Below are 18,614 nucleotides of genomic sequence, written 5' to 3'. Positions count from 1 at the left end.
TTTCGTTTCGCTGCACGCTTTTTTAAGGGGGGCAAACCTTTTGGACAATAGATTATTTTGGATTATAAATTTAGACTTTGTTTTTCTGTTTAGGTTGATTTTATTATTAACAGTTATTTTTAAGTCCTGAGTTGAGATATTTTAGAAAAGAGCCCATATTCCTAATAATACCATGTATAAGAATAATACATTTATTTTCCTTAATTAAACTTAATTAAAAATACCTTGTAGGAACATACTACTTAGATAAATACTTTTTATTTCTAAATCTCCAGATTGTTTTACTGCATTGAGATTTTAAATATAATCACAGAGAAATTGGTGGCTGTATCGTGCAGTGCTACCACTTTACCTTTCTTCACTCATACTTTTAGATATATATTTTATTAACCAGTCACAGCACCACATCTGATTTGTGTATGTACCTTGCCTGTGTGGGTTAGGGTACTGTAAATATGACTTTCATTAGTCCCATATGAGATAGGCAGAGTGAGATTCTTGCTGTGAGAAGAGAGGAATATGGCTTAAGAAGGTACAAAAATATCTCTGGATGTCATATGAAAAGGAGGTCAAGCTCATCCAGGGTGATGCTGGGGCCCAGATTAAGTTCCACTTATTTAGGAGTATTTATCTACAATTGGACATTTCGTTCCACCCGTGCTCCCATCATTTTAAAGGTGTTTCTCTTCATATAATTGCATGTAATTCTTCAAGGTCAGTAAATGTATTAGCTGGCAAAGATGTTCGTAATATGTCACAGTGTATTTCTAAACTGGGGTATCCCGTGTTACGGGAAATCCTCCATATGAAATTTGTAGATGTAAGCAGACTGTGAAGATTGACATATGTTCAATTCCTGCAACTATCAGAACATTATATAGAACATTTTATTTAAACATTTTTTATATTTTATCATAAGTGAATAGCATCTTGGCAAATAAAAGCAATAAATATCTGTTTATGCAAACGTTTGAACACAAACGCTTGAAAACTTCTTTGTGTTTGTGGTTGTGCGCTTCAGCAAAAGTGGAAGACAAGTGTTTGCTGAAAAAACAAAGACTTAATTGCTTGCATTATTTATACAGATACAGCAGTGAGCTCAAAGGGTCACCGATAATGAGGAAATTATGGGCAATCGAGAAAATTACAGAAAATATCAAACAACTGATAGTGTGAAACATACCTGTGCATTACTAAACTGTAGGGAAGGTGCACATTAGCTTAATTTAGTAACATCAGCCCACTGACACCATTGATCATGGAAATGCAAATAATATGTTGCTGGTAAATACACTGATTTTATTTGCCTTCATAAATGTACATTTTTGGATCCAAGCAGTCTGTAGGGGTGGCTGTAGCTCAGGTGGTAGAGCAGGTCATCTACTGATCGGAAGGTTGGTGGTTCGATCCCTGGCTTCCCCAGTCTGCATGCCAAATATCCTTGGGCAAGATACTAACCCCAAATTGCTCTCCGATGCATCCATCGGAGTATGAATGTGTGTGAATGTTACTTAGAAAGCACTTAAAGAAATGTGCTTGTGCGAATGGGTGTGAATGGGTGAATGTACAAGTTGTGTACAGCGCTTTGAGTGCTCAGAAAGAGTAGAAAAGCGCTATATAAGAACCAGTCCATTTACCATTTACCATGTAGCGGTATACAGCACCACCTCAGTGCTATATATTGTATAAAGCAGCATATAGCGTTTACTGATCTTAATATACAGATGAGCACGAGGCTTCATGAGCCAAAGGAGAATGCTACTCACTACTGTATCCGGTTTGTTGTGTCACTGCCACCCCAGTTGTTCTCCGCATAGTAATAAACAAATAAAATGGGAGAAATTAATCCCTCTGGAGCCATTGTGGGCACCTCACGTCATCCCGCCCCGTGCTCCCAGCTGCTTCTGAGTGCACGCATGTGTGTGAGGCCACATAAATTCACAGACGTGTGCGTATGTAGGGATCTCTGAGTCATAGAAGGCCCACACTGAGATGAGATAAGAAGAAAATGTGTGATGTGTAACTTCAGGAGTAGAGAGTGGAAATAATGTGGCCTAAAGATCTCCAGAGTACTTATCTATCTATTACTATAATAATAACATTTACTCACGGCTGCCCAACATACCTGTAATTGGCCCCAGTATCCATGACAGCTTATTAGCATGCATTTGCTCCTGTTGTATTTCTTCAGTGACAATGCAGCAACATTTCTGAAAAGCATTGTTTGCTCACAAAATATATTTTTTAATCATATTAGTCACTGAGATGACAAAACGGCTGCATAGCAAAATTATCTTATGTGACTATGTGCAGTAGAATGTGTACTTGGATGAGAGTGAAAACATTTCTCCTCGTATCTTAACACAGCCTCACTTATGAGTTTCACATGTGTGGGTCAGCACAACAAAGAGTATTATGGGCTGTTGTTTCTTAATTAAGAATGTATAAGAGGATTAGACTTCAAACGGTACAGTTTGTGTAAATTTGGTCTTTTCGCAGCAGTCAAGGCTTGGGTTATCTGTAAGGGTGGCGTAAGCCCATTTATTCTTTAATGTTTTTGTTTTCTGTCTGTACCCCCACCCACCCTTTTCCCCTTTAGTGGCCAAAGTAGCACAAAACGTACCACTGGAGCCCCCAGAATCCCCTTCAGTCTTCGCACCCCCCCCCCCCCCCCGCCCCCCTTCTTTCTGTTTCTCTGAAATAAGCAGTATTCTCTGGCCCTGTTTGATCCTTTGACTATGCAGGGGCTTCATGTCTGGCCAGTGTTTTTGGATCAGCAGGTAGTCGCAGGCAAGCTGTTAAAGGGGTCATCATTCTTCTCTCTCTCTGCTCCTCTCCGCTCCTCACACACAGATGGGGACCTGCTGAACTCTGCCAAAGGTCAGAGCTAAATTACATATTTTATGAATTCTTGCTTTGGTTGAGGCTTTTGAGAGGGGACACAGAATAATGAAATGCTGCCAGAAAACAATTATCTGACATTTCCATTAATCACACTGATGGTGTTATTTCATTGTCTGATTTAATTTTTTATTTTTTTTAGACGTTTCTGGAAATTTCCAGCCTCTTAATTCTTATTTCATGCTCATAACAAATTAAATTATCTTCTTTTCTTTAGTTTCTCCCACCCCCTCCACACCTCCTTTCTTCAAATTCGGCCTTTCCTCCATCCTGCGTGAGTTAAAAGGGACGTCTGAAATGTGTGATGTTCGGAGAGTAGACATTTTGGCTGGCATCCAGCTCATTGTACACCAGTCTGGACTGGGCTGCCATGCCGGCTTTAACACACAGTACAGCAGACAGATGACAACTGCCGGCACGCCATTCAAGACCTCAGAAACAACATCTCCCCACCATGTCTGATGCATTAGGAATGGAAATCAGTGATTCTATTGGTTTTACTGCCCACTTCCTTTGTTGTAAAAGGATGCCTTTTCCTTTGCTTGTTTCGATGCATGCTGTCAGTTTCTCAGTTTTTTTCCTTCACTTTTCCTTCCTTCCTTCCTTCACTTTTTTGTTTCCTGGCTGTTTTGGATTCTTAAGTGATGTTTTTGGGTGTGCATCAGTAAGCATATGTGTTTGCATGTTTTTTTACACCTGTGTATGCGTGTATGCATGTGTGTGTGTGTGTTTGTGTGCTATGCTATGTGTGAACATAAGTTGAGTTAGGTAGCGGTAATGGTTTGGTGTGTTTGGATAACTCAGTTGCCATCAGACTGCAGCATCTGCCATCAGATGTCTTCTCACCAGGGATCCCGGATGGTGCTGGAGACGCAAGTATATCTGCTTTCACACTGCTGAACATGACATTTGAACGTGCATGTACACGCAAAAAAAAAAAAAAAAAAGAATGAAAGAAAAAAGAAAGTCTAAGCGTGCGTGCACACACACAAGCGTGCGCGCACACACTTCACAGAGGCTGTGTGAGAGCCAGAATGCAGAGCCCGAGGGCTGTTGTGTCTCTGATGTTTGTATTGTTTACTCTGTTGTCCCAGTGCATGTAGGAGATTGTTGCCCACTTAGGCCTCACTCTAGCCTTGTATTATTTACTATGACTGGTGCGGACAGCAGGTTACTGTCCAGGAGAGCTGAAAGGCCAAGCAAAGAGAAGGGGGAATAAAAAAGCTGGAGATCGAAGGAGACAGAAAGAGATCATTGACTGTCTTTTCCCCCTATATTTGTTCACATACTGCTTCTCTCTGCTTTTCAGTTTGTCTTTGATCCCTTCTCCTCAAACTTCTGCCCCCTGGGTCACCAGCTGACAGACAACGAGAGGAGGGTGCCGCCTCTTTTCTTATCCACTCTTCTCTCGCTTTTTTTGCTGTTTGGGATATGTAGCGTTTTGCAGCCGGGGAACCATTTGGGAACCCCAGGTAAATGAACCGAAGCCACACAGATGTTAATCTCCCCTTGGCCCCCTTCAGACATGCACTGAACTCCTCCAGCTCCTTCTAAGTCTCTTCCCCTCTTTTTCCACCTTTCTTGCCCTAAGTCTCAGAAATCTCATTGAAGACAGCAAAGTGTGAGTTGAAGTCTCCTGATTAAGTCTTTTTTAATCGAGGAGGATGAGGAAGTGGTGGCGGATAGGGGAGAGCGATGTTTCTCGCGGCTGCAGTAAGGCCCTTCACTTTGGGCATGCAGGCAGGTGAGCTTCTCATCTCACTCAGCTCCTCACCTCACCTCACTTCTCCTCTAACAATCCGGTTATCTGTGTCTATTACAGAAGGGTGGCTGATGGCCTGGCTAAATCCTCATACTTCCAGACATGTTTTGGGGGCCCCTATCAGCTGGGGACAGGACCTTGAGCCTTGATGAGAAAACTGGTGCAGGGAAATTGAATTAGCCATTGTGTCTGGGTCTTCACTGATTGCTATTAGAGTTGGCCTGGAGCTGGGTGAAAGAGAGATGAGGAGAGTTAAGCCTGTCTGAGTGAACCGCTCTGCCCGTCTCATGTAGCAGAGCTCAAGTCATATCAGATTGAAACACTTGTCGTGTCAGTCTCTAACCATAAAAATCACCAGTGAAAATTAAGAAATTATATATATATATATATATGTGTGTGTGTGTGTGTGTGTGTGTGTGTGTGTGTGTAAAAAATGTTTACGATGAAGAAATGATGATGACTGTGTTCATATTGCCATGAATAATGGTGTGAGTCAGTCATGTTCGAAGTGGATAACAATGAGAGTCAAAAGTCTATAAATGTGACAGGTCTTTAAGTTGGAGATGATGGATGGAGTCTGTGATGCAGACACTTCCTGTTTCTCTCGGTGCAGAGGCGCAGATGAAAGAGCCGCGGTGTGTTTTCAAACTGAGGAAGAACAATGGGTCAGAGGAAGAAAGAGTTCCCCTGACCTGACCCCCACTGCCTCCACCCACCCCAAACACCCCCCCCCCCCCCACCCCACCCCGCCCTACCCTTCTGTTGAGACTGGGGCCTGATAGTTCTGACACTACTGATCTCTTCTGGCTGACTCACACAAAGAAAGAGATAGGAGATACCTGTGGGTGTTGTGTGCCACTGCTGCTGCTGCTGCATAAGCACCTGCCTCACTCAAGAATTTCACTGCAATTTGGAGTTTTAAGACACACAGGTGAGAGAAAGTCAGTGCCTGATGGCAGACTTGTAAGATTTCCTCTCAGATTTGAGACTATTAAAGATCGTTTACAATTCTGTTTCATGCTTCTTCTATAGCTATTCCTACATTTTGCTTATGCATGGACTTTGTAGTGTATATTTAACATGCTGAATTGCCATTTAACCTACTAGCAATTTATTTAAGGGTACATACACTATTTAGAAGTAGGAAGACACAGTAGCTTTAATCATATCACAATGAGTTATATACAGATCCACTAAGGTGTTTGCAACAGCTAGCTGTGTGAGTGTTTTCTCTGCCCTTTTTACAACCCCATCACATGTTACCTGCAAGTTTGCTTCAGTCTTGGTCTAATAAGAATTAATTATCTACATGCTTTACATATAATCAGATCAGGTCATAAAAAAAAGAAAACATGCTCTTGGGTCCTCTTCAAATATATTCATACTGGAGGCAAAAAACAGCATTTGTATTGACAGGGAAACAATCAGAATAAAGTCTCTGCAAACAGATGCAAATTGTTGCTCGTTCATTCTCTGGTAGCTTAAAATTGCAGATGCACAGAAATGTATTGTCTGTACATATTTACTTTTGTACTACTAACACTGTCACTTGCATTGGTAACAATTAAGAAAAGAAGTGTATTCCTTTGTTGCATCTCTCAAGTGTTTCTAGAAAAGTGTTCAAATAAAAGTGTTCAAATAAAAGGCAAAGGAAAGCAAATTACTGATTAACTGTGATTGTGCAACCCTGGTCTTCCAGTTCTCCTGTGGGTAACCTCAGTTCACCCTACACGTTCAGCAAAGGCTTTACACCCTCCATAGGTGTGGGCCCAGCAACATTCCACATGGTAGCTCACACTGTGATAGCCTCCAGCTCTTCATATGAGGTATTCTGTGTGTGCGCACGCATCTGCTCGTGTGCTCGTATGTGTACACTGGCAGTCTCGCTCTTTTATTCAACGATAGCTCTTTCATCCTCTGTAAGAGGGCCACAGGGTCTTGCCCTCTGAGCCCCAGAGATGAAGTCTAGTGTTTATGTGCGTTAGATTTCCATCCCGCAGAGCACGCCCTCCCTTTCTACTCACATTAAAGAAGAGATGTGGACAACAGCTTGGTGGTTTACTTTTTTCGTAGTAGTCAGTTTTTACAGGCAGTAAATATTTATAATAAATATTTGCTGGAAAGAAGTGTTACTGATCTATTTGTGGGATGACTTCTTTTGCTCTGATAGAGCAATGTCCTCGTAACTGTGGCTTTTTTGGTCACGTTTAAACGAAGCAGAAAGGATGATGTATAGCAGTGTGCTTTGAAATATAAGCTGAGCACTCCTTGGCAAACAGGAAACTATTTGAGGGAATATTAAATCAATATTGTGTAACCATAAAGTTATAAAACATAAGAAAGTCGTACTAATGCTGAATTAAAAACAAGAACCTCTCCATCACAATGGCAGATCTGTTTAAGCCACTGTTTAAATTGTACAAAAATCATTGAAGAGATCAATAAACGTCCAGTTCTTAGCTCTAAGGTGGCACGACGTCACCTGTTTAAAGCAGGGAAAACCCATACTGAAAAGTAAAAGCTCTCTCAGTAAAGCAAACACTAATGCACATTCATGTTTTCATTGCACACTATAGCACACACATCCACTACCCATAGCTGGTAGATGTACACACACAGCGCCTGCAAGAGTGGTGGGTCAGACTGGTAGCAGAGGCCGGAGTTGACCTCTAGTGAGTGTGTAGATTTATTCTAATCAGTACTCTGCTTCTGACAGGTTAACTGCTGCCCTCTGACCTGGGGAGCTCTCTGGGTGTCACCGTCCTTGTGTTCCCTGTCCACTTTTATCGGCAGCAAAAAGAAAATGTAAATTAAATGCAGCATAAAAATAGATGATGGGAGCTTGTTCCTCTCATCTATTTATTCACCCCGTCTCATCTCTCCCTCCTGCCTCTGTTTTTCTTTTTCTTTTTTGTTTAACAGCTGCATACTCAAAATGAAATGGATGAATACTATTTTTTTCTTACATTGCTCTTGCTTTCCTTTTTTGTATTCATCAACACATAATACACAGCTGGAATAATAAAATCTGTGGAGGAGTAGAGGCAAGGACGTTCCCTGATACTTGACACGTGATGATCAGCTGTAGAGTTATATATGGGTAAAGAGAGCCCTGCAAACACATTAAGATGTAAAACCTTTCCTCCCATACATCAGTGGAAGCACCGTTGCCCACACATCACTCTGCCTTTTGCTGCTTTTTGCAGCTGATTTTGGAGGGTAGTGTTACATCTTGTTGTGCCTTTTCAAAGCAGTACAGAGGGCACTCGAATTAGACTGCATTGTTATGCCTCCATCAGAGCAATTTTCCAGCAATGCTTCTAAAAGCCCTCACACACTTCATCAGTATTATTGTAATTCTTTAGCTCTAGGTTATTTGGCAGCTGCTGTGCCCCACTGGCAAATCCCATTCGTGATGCCGTCCCTTTCACCGCAGCCAGAGATCCATTGATTTTTCTTTTCTCTCTTCTTGCCTCACCCAATTCATTTCAGATTGCTCGATATGAAACATTTTAATTTCTGCTTGCACCTCCACTCGGATAACAGTCAGAGGCTTCCCTTTTCTTCCTTTTTGTGCAACATCGTTTTTTTTTCTTTCTCCTTTTTTTTTTTGACCAACTCTTTAACCAGTCAAAGGATCAGAGTAAATTGATTTACATCTTTCTTTTCAGCTTCCTGTTTTTGAAACTTTATTGATTTAAATGTGATTACAAGCAATGAAGAAAAAACTATTTAATATAAAGTGGAAGAAGCAGAAACAATAAGCTTTTTTGAACCTCATGTAAATCGTATATTTAAGATGTATGTATCTGTAAAACAAATGTTAACCTCATACAGATTTACCATTGCATGTTTTCAAGTGTGTGCATACGTGCAGGTGTGTAATCAGCAGTATTCCCTCTATGATAGGGCATGGGAAGCTATGTGCAGTCTGACGGAACCTATTGATGTCTGAGAACACAGGCCCTACTTAATTAGTCCATCACACCCACTGCTTTGGTCTCTATAGGATCCCCGTAAGTGGTGGTCCTTTGCATATGCCGTGCAATTTCTTAGGCAAGCCTGTATTTTTAATTTTAAAATTATGGGAGGTAAAAAAAAAAACAACAACATTATATACGTCACAGGGGATAGCACCGTCTGGTTCACTTTGTGAGTCTGTCTGAGTGACTGTCTTCCTCTCCTTACACACCTGGAGGCTTTGTCATGTGTGTGTCTGACAAAATTTGTGCCACTCATTTTGCACATTAATCTAGGTGCCTTGCACTCGGCGTGGCAGACATTTTGGACTGTATCATTGATTTGGAATCGAGCTCTGCACTCCTTGTCCTTCACTTAGCGTTGAAATCGATGATGCCTGCCTCTGACCATGCACCGCACACGCACAGTCACACACATCACACACACCTCCACCCTTCCTCCCCTGGACTTTGACTCCTGCTTTTAATCTGCACCGTAGCCCGTGTTTCTCCTTCACCACTGGACTTGGAAATGTGCCAGCATGAATATGCAGATAAGGTGGTTGCTATAATATCATATATTGCCTGCCGCAACGCACAGTGTGAGAGTTAACCCATGCACGATGCTGATGGAAAAAGCATCTAAAATGAAAAATCTTTTCTGTCTTTTATCTAAATCCCTTTTCAGGTACGGATAGCTGACATCGCTGGCTGTTCTGTCGTTCAAACATAGGTCAGATTTGTGCAGTGTTTATATGCTTCTAGGTTCATCCCAGTAGATCTGCCATAGGAGTGTTTACAGAAAAGTTACCAGGGTGCCTACCTCGCATGCTGAGATGTCACTGATCAATGGTTGTAACAGTTTGTTAGGACAGGGTGCTAGATGTGGTCATTATCCAAATGTACTGTTTATAAAGTTGAGGAAACCTCCAGTCAGCTGAGACTGAAGATATCAGTTGGATGAGTGATGAAACGTTTCTTCCATTAAAAATAAAATGTCTGGATGAACTGGGATTTCCTTAACTGGATGATAGAGCATGCTTCAAGACATTGTCACACATATTTTCTGCAGATCTAAACTTTTCTAGACATTACTTGATGGAAGTGAGAATATACATGTCCGATGTCTATAACTGACCTGACTCTCCCGATATTTATACTGAAAAATATTGGGAGAGTTCATAATATAAGCATCTCATACCGTTACAAGTTGATCTTTAATCTTTTACCATTGGATTCCTGCAAAGGTTTTTCACACTTGCAGCTATCTGGAGAGCATCTGGCATAAGACCCCAGTCCTCTTAGGACTGGCTTGAGCCTCTAGCCTGGTTATGCTTATTTAAGATAATAATTTGGAAAATGTTTTTACTTTAAAGACTTCATTTATTTCCAGTGTAATATATGGGATGGTGTGCATAATATCTAGGATAAGTGGTAAAAAGATGGATGGATGGATGGATGGACGGATGGATGTATGGACAGACTTATTCTTTTACACACTGCATAAGTGCAATGCAAAGCGTTGGATGAAGGGGTGTAAAGCATGCCGTCACTTGACCGTAGCGCCATGAAGACATGTTCTCTGGAGTGAGAAATCACACTTCACCTTCTGGTAATCCAGTGCACCTCATTGCTGGATCATGGTTTTGATTTTGTGTGAAGATGTCACTCTCATGACTGGCCAATCGGTGGAATGCACTCTGTTGATGTCATGTCTTTGGAATGAGTCAGATCTCTTGGAACCTTGCCAAGCAGGTACTAAAAAAAGCACCTGTTACCAGGTACTACCACCTAATGGAGAACCCTAAAAATCAAGTCGAGTCAAGCCGAGCCAAGTAGGTACTAGTTGAAAAAGCCATTTAATGCTCCAGTATGACAATACATTTTGGACAATTTCATGCTCCCAACTTTGTGAGAACAGTGGGGATTTCAGTTTGGGGCTTTCTGTTTCAACAGTGCACAAAGCAAGGTCCATAAGAACTTGACTGGCCTGTACAGACCCCTAAAACAACTCGACAAAAGACCTCATCTAACATCAATGTCTAACCTTACAAATGCACTTCTTGAAGAATTGTCAAAAGTTCCTATAAACTCATTCTTGATGATATTCCTAATTCTGAATATCAAGTGGAAAAAAAAAAAAAAAAACAGTGAACAAAGTCATCACTGTAATATATTAAGAACAAGAAGGATTATCCTCTGTAGACAGACATGAAGAAACACCTTTTAAAAAACTGTAAGTGTATTGTAAGACACAAATGCTTGATCTTTCCTTTATGTCTGTTTCTCCCACTGTGTTGTTCTGTTTGGTGATGATTTAGTTTGTGTAAGAACGCAATTTATTAAGAAAGGAAACCCATTATTTCCAATGTAGAAGCACAATGTAGGCGATGAGGAGCCATGGCAGGAGAAATGCAGTTAGGGCAGTTAGAGAAGCAGGTGGACGGAGATAGAGCAGAAACAAACAAATGAAGAGGGCATTTCATACGTGGCTCCCCTGTAGTGCGTAGCTGAATAGAGCCAGCGCAGATGTCAAAGGACAGGCCTCTCAGCCACATTGTACACATAGCTTTCACCACAGCACCCTGACAAAATATTGGCAACTAGGTAAATATTGTGGATGGCAGGGGGTTAGAGGTGTATGCTGGACCTGTAAGACTTAAATGAAAATCAATACTGGTGAGCTGTTGAGGCCATAGTGGTCCATGTGTCTGTCTCTACAGTACTGTGTGTTCACTTGGAGTGTTTGTGGTAATGGCAGCTATCATAATCACGGGACACTTGAAGGATCAGGGTACTTGGGTCTAAGTGAGCCACTGTGTACCCCTGCAAACAAAATATACTGTATACACAAACACACACAAAGAAATATAACCAATATATATATATAAATATAAAATTCCAAAGAATTCTATTCATGCATGTATTTGATATCATTCGTATGTTTGTTTTTTCAAACACAAAATCTGATTAAGCAAAATCCAGAAAACCCATTTTCTGAGGCGTAACACTTTGCTCCCTTCATCAGCCAAGCAGAACAGCTATTGCTCACTCACTGAGAAATGAAGACCCCGAGCAGGGTAGACAGGCCTTTGGGCAAACATACATGAACACAACTACACACCAACACCAGACTGTGTCTTAGAGGGATTAATAAACAAAGCTTAAATGTTGTGCTGAGGACCGGAGCACGGGCCCAGGATCAAGCAGGCTTTGGTTTCATCCCCGTTCTAAATGTAATTCCTTGTTCTAGAAAAGGGGCAGTTAACAGCTACTGCTCCAATGCTATGGTCATGTCATCTAAAATAAATCCAAGCGTATGATTAGGCCCTGGTAGGTTTGGGTGAGGCCGAGGGGAGACTGTGGGTGGGATAGGCAGGTTGATTTCAGGGGCACTTTCTAATAGGCATTCACTTTGTGAAAGCTCCTGCCTTCAACACACGCACACAATTTCTAGACTGTTAGCGCTCTTTCTCTGTCTTTCTCTCACTCATTTGGTGATCTCGTGGAGCGAGATTTTTCCATGGAGGACAATACCAGTGGAAATGGATTATGATTATAAAGGATAGGTAGAGCTTGGCACTGCACCTACACTGCAATGTTAACGTGGTGAAGCACACCTCAGGAGTTCTCTGTCCTTTCTGTCTAAGCTGTAGGTTTAATGATTTATTATTATTATTATTATTATTATTATTATTATTATTATTATTATTTATATGTTATACAGTGTGCCTTTGCAATACACCTTACATTTTCTAAGCGCCTCTATTCAAAGCCTTCGGTCGCCCTCTGTTATGGTAGCATTTAAAATCTCCCCTTGTTTTTTTTCTCTTTTGAGGGAATTCAAGTGTGAAGGTTTGACATGGTCAAATAATCAGCATTAATTTGACAGAGTCACAAAAGCGATACCTTTTTATTCGGCTCCCCCCATCAAATAATTAGTTGCACATTTTAGATATTTGATTGCAGTTTGGCCATTAATAATTCATGCTCGCTAAATTCATAAAACATCGTCTTGTCCCCAGCAAGTAACATTTGATATTACATCTGAAGGCCCAGAGCAGAGATGTTTGCCAGAATCCAATCAAATGAAATTTCTAAAAATACTGACTAGCATGTTTTCCCTCAGAGCCTCTCAGTGGCCCTTTAAGAACGACTGGAGGAGGAGTGGAGTCCCCTGCTATCTATTTTTCTTTGGCACCACAGCTCTTTTCTGAACGCCTTCCATTTGATTCCCTGCCTCCCTCCCCCCCAACTCTTTTCCAGCTCCTTCTCATGATGTCAATTTAATTCAATCTAAAGGATTTAAAGCAACCAGAGGCTTTTAATGTCTGTTGGAAAGGCACTTGTAACACATTAAATTTACTTTCACCTTTCTGCTGGGTTTTTAAGGGGGGAGATAAAGATCAATTATTTGCCAAATCTGAAGTTTCATTAAAATCACTTTTCTCTGTCTGTGTCCTTGCGTCGTTTTAAGTGGGCCATCTGTCTAAACATCTCTTAGGGTCCTTTTTCTTTTTTTTCTGATCATTTCCTCGCCTTATTCATGAACCCTAGGAGTCCAGCTTTGTAGTAGTGTTGGAGCTAGAGCAGGCTACCCCCACTGAATACAGCTCTGGGCCTCAGCCTGCGCAAGACTCCCCCTCTACCCTGTTACCTCTCCCCAAATAGCCTCCCCTCCCCTTTACCTCCCTCCACCTCTTCCCCATAAGGGCCCACAGAATCTCTGAACTTGCTACACAGAAATGACCCGCCTTATTGTGATCAGTTATCCTCAACCCCAGTCTCTCCCGCTCTCTATCTCCCTCTTCCCCTCTCAAACCCACCCACTGTTCCAGATCCCCCTGCCTCGTCCCTAGCCTTCACTCCTTTCCTGCCTCTCCTCCTCATTGCAGATTTGTATGCAGACTGTGACCTGGGCGGCTACAAAGGACCGCACATTATTCTTGATCATTCCTCTGCCCCCATGAAGCCGGTTATGCGGAAAGAACCCTTAATGATGCTCTGACTATTAACAGTGTTTTATGTCCAAATGTGCCGCTCGTTCTCCTAACCACCCAGTCAAATATAGATACAAGAAATGTGGGAATCTGCAGTGACAGTGATTCTGGTAAAATAAGCCAGTTTGATTGTAGCAGTAACTGGCAAGTAAAGGGTCAAATTAAGTGACCGTGGAACATGGCGGTGGCTGGCGATGGACTTTTGGTCGTCTCAGATAAATTCAAAGTTAGCTTTAAAGTTGTTCTTGGTTATACATTTCCTAAGCGTGAATATCCAATGCAAGATTTACTTTCTAAATAATACTCATCATTAGTAAAGAGTGATGATTGTCATTTGCACAATATTCCAAGTAATGTCACATGTAATATGTCATTGTTTTGGTAATTTTTTATTTTTTTCACAAACCCCCCCCCAAATAAATCAAAAATAACTTTTTATGGAAAACGTAACTAACCTTTTCGAACGAAGAATGATAAAATGAGAGTTTCCAGAGTATGTGTGCGGGTGCATGTGTGCGTCGTATTTAGGAGTACGAGATTAGTCTTGATCGGTGTTTGTTGTCACAGTGCCAGCATTGTGTCTGCAGCCAGTCCATCCAGGCCCCCGCGTCTCCCATCTCGTCCCAAGCTCATCCCTCTGTCTGTAGGAAGACAAGTCACAGCGCCAGTCTGGCTTGATGCCAGTGTGGAAGCTCTGGTTAAGTCTCTTTGCCAAGCCTGGATTACACTGAGATGTTAATCATGGGAGAGCATATTAAAAGCATTATTGTATACTTTCCATTTTCAAACCGCAGTGACATTTCGGTGGCGGTAGACGATCCACCTGCGAGTTCTTTTGAATCTTTGCCTTTTTTTCTTCTTCTTCTTTTTTTTAACGCATCTTCAGTAAAACACGTCAAAAGGCACGTCTTACTGGAGAGTCCGTGGAGTATTTTGGGTGGAGTTTGGTAAAGAGGAATGCCCTTTAAATTCTGGCCTCTTTTGTTACTTCATTGTTGCAGCTTATTGTGTCATAAGTAATTCTAGCTGACTTCAAAGGAGGTTGGGGCCGCAAACTGTAGGGTTGTGGGAAGCACTGTGAATGTCAAGCTATGCAAACGACCTCTCTCAGATGGGAACGATACAGCTCGTCTCTCGTGAAAATAGTTTGTTTCCCTTCCCGTCTCCCTTCAGATTGATACATGACCTAAATTTGGCAAATTTGAACTTATAACACAGGGAACCTGATGCCAAACCTGTTTTATTTTGCCGCACGATGTGTGCAGATCTGTTTGTAAGTGCGTGCGTGTGTGCGTGTTTATGCACAAGACTCGCATTTATTGGGTTTTGTAGGGGTGAGTGGGAGATGCCAAAATGGCAAAGGGAGCACCACAGAAATAGATCATATTTCTGTGTTCTGTGTTTTCTCCTAATAAACCAAAGCAATATATCAGAATTACACATAATCGAGGCTTTTCAATTTTGACTAAGTTGATTTGAGTGAGATGTGTGTAGGAGAAAAGAGGCCTGTAACCAATTCACTTAGGGAGTATGTATGCATTTGGGCCCCTATAGTGAAGCAGACAGACGTTCAAATTCGAATGATGAATCGTCCTGTTTTACTGCATCTGTTTATACTGAATTTGGCAACAGATTTTAGCAGACCTGTCACCCGTTCGTTCTCCGCAATGATTTAATCGTGTTTGAGTTACGGGATGCTGAAGTAAACATCAGCATACCTTATGTGGAAGGAAGAGAAGAATGTCACCAGTCCCTGACAGAGCTGTCAGTTCGCTCTGCGTTCCTATTGATGGAAGCAGGCGCAGATTTATGACAAAGAGGGTAAGAAAAGTCATGTAAGCGAGAACAACAGAAACAGAGCCAAACAGAGAAAAGCTAAGACCACGAGTATGGAAAGATGAAGCATTTTGCAGAGTTGCTGGCGATCAGCAGGAGTTGGACAAACAGAGATTGTTGGTGGTGGTGGAGATCAGGGGTCCATGCTATCACTGTCTGCGCTACCAGAGAGATCTCCACAGGGGGAAAGAGTGCCCTCTGGACCTCCACACATCCATCTAAAGCGGTCGTGCACATTCCTTACATACTCCTAATATTGGCTTGTCCATCTTCCGCTCATTGTGCTGCCGTTTGACTGATATCTTTATTCACATCTTTGAAAAGGTCTGCACTTGTCTCTGTTTGCCACGGTGTAATCAATACAATGGGAATGTGTTAACAAGCAAGCAAAAGGGGAAAAAAATTGTTTTGACAAACCTAACCTAAATAAAAGTAAACAGGAGTCACGGTATTCCAGCACTTCAATCATGCAGCTTTGCGTCTCTGCATGTTTCTGTCATATTTACAATATGGTGCAGTGTGAGGGAACATTTTCTCTCTCGACAGCCGTGAAAGCATCTCTGTGCTCATGGTAACAGAATTTGCACCTGCACATTTGCAGCTGTCAGAACTTCCTGCTGATGCTCACATAAGGTTTTACGGCACACATTAGCATAGATTTTGCTTCAGGAAGAAGGAGATTCTTGGATGGGACACATCCCGCTGCATCTTCATTGCTTCAGCTCTATTGCACCTCTTTTGCAATCGCACAGATTTAGCGCTTAACTTCTAAGAAGTCTGTATTATTTGTTTTTTACAACTTGGCTTTTACATATGTGTGTGAGATGTAACCAAACTACAAGTGAGGATCCCGTATTAGCTTTCATGGTTAGTGGGGTTTTTTTTGCTCTCACTCTCTCTTTCTCTCCCTCTGTCTCACTCTGTGTGTGTGTGTGTGTGTGTGTGTGTGTGTGTGTGTGTGTGTGTGTGTGTGTGTGTGTGTGTATTTTAAGGAAAGAAAGTTCAGATCGGCCTCCACGTTCCTTAGTCTTAATGAACCCATCAGTCAATAACAGTCAATGACAGCAGTTCCTCGTGTTATCAGTATTCACGCGGGAAATCGGCAGCTTTCTAATTAAGTGGATCAGAATTAATCAAGCAGCAGCTTACTGTGGGTCTTTGTCAGAGGAGGAAGTAGTTATCACCCAAAGAACACAAACACACACACACATACACATACACACACACATAATTAAAGTATATATAGATATATATTCAACCTTGCAACTGTTTCTGCTTTATACATCTCATTATAAAATCTATTAAAACTAAGTTAATTAGTAAAAGGCGTAGTACATTTTTTTGGGTTTTTTTTAAACTGCATCCCAGGTCAGCTTGAATTAACACTCTTAAAAATGTTCTTTTTTTACCTTTTTTTTTATTTTCAGCTTCTCAGGTTAACCTCCTTTGCAGGTCCTTTGCAACAATGGAAATCTAACTTTATCTTCATCTGAAACTGTTTGGCATTTAAACTCTGCTCTTGTTGATTTTTGGATTTGACTAACCTTTAGGAGGCGAGCTGTGCATCTTTGGTATTTATACACTTGTTTGTGTACTTTTTGTGTTGTTTGAGAGAGAGCGAAACCCTCTGCATATGCCTACATGCACAGCATTTATGTTTGTACCTACAGGATGCACGTACATTCTGCTGAAAAAGGAAAAAAACAGACAGGCCTGCGTGTATATAATATTTGCGCTTTAATATCGTCATTGCCTGGATGTCCTCTTCATCTTGAGCCACAGACTCAGAGAGGTGCCCTCCCCCAGCTGACCTTTCAATGTAAACTGCTTATTTTAAGATGCCATGTTGCATCACTGCAGAGAGGCTGCTGGGATGCAACTCTAGTGTTGCAGGGAATGAGGGCGACAATTCAGAGGTGGGGAGAATCCATCTAAGTGACCTCTCCAGCCTCTGACCTTTTAATGAAGCTTTTATTACTGACAACCACATTCACTTTGTTTTGTTTTGGACTTAACCCTCGTTGAACCTCAGATTAGATGTTGCTCTTTGGCTCGCGTAGCCACAGGTTATTCTTCTCTTTTCTTTCCTCGTTACAGTCTTTTCTGTCTTCTTTCATCATAGCTGCATTCAACAACATGTTAAAAGATTATTTGTTTTGTTTCTTCCAGAGTTTGAGCTCACCTTCAAGACAACATGAATCTCAAAGATCAACATCAGAAGTTAAAGGTAGTAAAAGAAAATCAAATATTCATTAAATGTCCTCTTATTTAACTGAACAAAAGAAGAGAGACCTTGCCAACATGACAACATAAGATATTTGCATTTCTAAATAACTCAAGAATCTCTCTAAAATGTATGTATGTATGATTTCATAATATGTTCCTATGTTTCTTGTGTTTTTAATTAATAGGAAACTGCGATGAAGACATTATTTCCCAGGTATGGAAAATGGGGCATAATTTGGATCAGATTATGTCAAAAATGTGTGAAATAAATGCATCAAGTTTTAATGTCAAATGCCAAATGGCAGTAAAAATGCAGTTAAGAAACCAAAGATTAAACTGGGAAAAAACATACAGTTACAATAACTGTGCTCATCTTCATTATATTGTGGTTATTGTGGCAGTATCCAACAAACATAGATGTTTACATCAATGCTGTAACTGCAATAAGTTAGTTAATTAACCAATTCGCACTACAACCTGGTTTGCCTCTTACCTGTAATTATTTTTATTTAATTTAATAACTGTACAGTACTCTCTGTTTATAGTAACCATTGTTCTTAATGTAAATATGTAAGAAAAATTGTAAGAAAAAATGTTTCTGTTCCGTGTCCTGTGTACTGTTTGTTTGTATATTTGTCTTTTTGGCTGCTCTTACAACCAAATTTCCCACTTGTGGGACAATTAAAGGATTATTCTATTCTATTCTATTCTATTCTAGTATTGTGCAGTTCATTTTATTTTAAGGATGACTCGCTGCTGTTTGAAAACGACATCACTTGGAGCGCCCCAGTCGGGTCTGATATTTAAAACACCATTATAACCGTGTTGTAACACTATGAAGGAGTTTATGTTAATCCCTGAAGTCATATTCATATATGATAGGAGGCTGAAGGCTGAAGGATTTACACAGCGTAAATATGCTGAGTTAAT

At 41.0% G+C, this 18,614-nt stretch overlaps 1 long non-coding RNA gene across 1 annotated transcript in view; it reads left to right on the top strand.

The window, feature by feature from the left end:
• The first annotated feature begins 1,652 nt into the window (after window positions 1-1,652).
• Window positions 1,653-18,614, top strand: part of LOC146500389 (uncharacterized) — a 43,072-nt gene continuing 26,110 nt past the window's right edge. The window contains exons 1-3 of the long non-coding RNA XR_014869896.1: window positions 1,653-4,373; window positions 17,628-17,685; window positions 17,870-17,898. This is a non-coding gene — a long non-coding RNA (uncharacterized LOC146500389). The remainder of the gene's footprint in view (window positions 4,374-17,627; window positions 17,686-17,869; window positions 17,899-18,614) is intronic.

This window comes from Neolamprologus multifasciatus, chromosome 16, assembly GCF_963576455.1.
Source record: "Neolamprologus multifasciatus chromosome 16, fNeoMul1.2, whole genome shotgun sequence".
Classification (NCBI taxonomy): Eukaryota; Metazoa; Chordata; class Actinopteri; order Cichliformes; family Cichlidae; genus Neolamprologus; species Neolamprologus multifasciatus.
The sequence above is the reverse complement of the archived record's forward strand: the minus strand, read 5'-3'. Positions and strand labels throughout refer to the sequence as shown.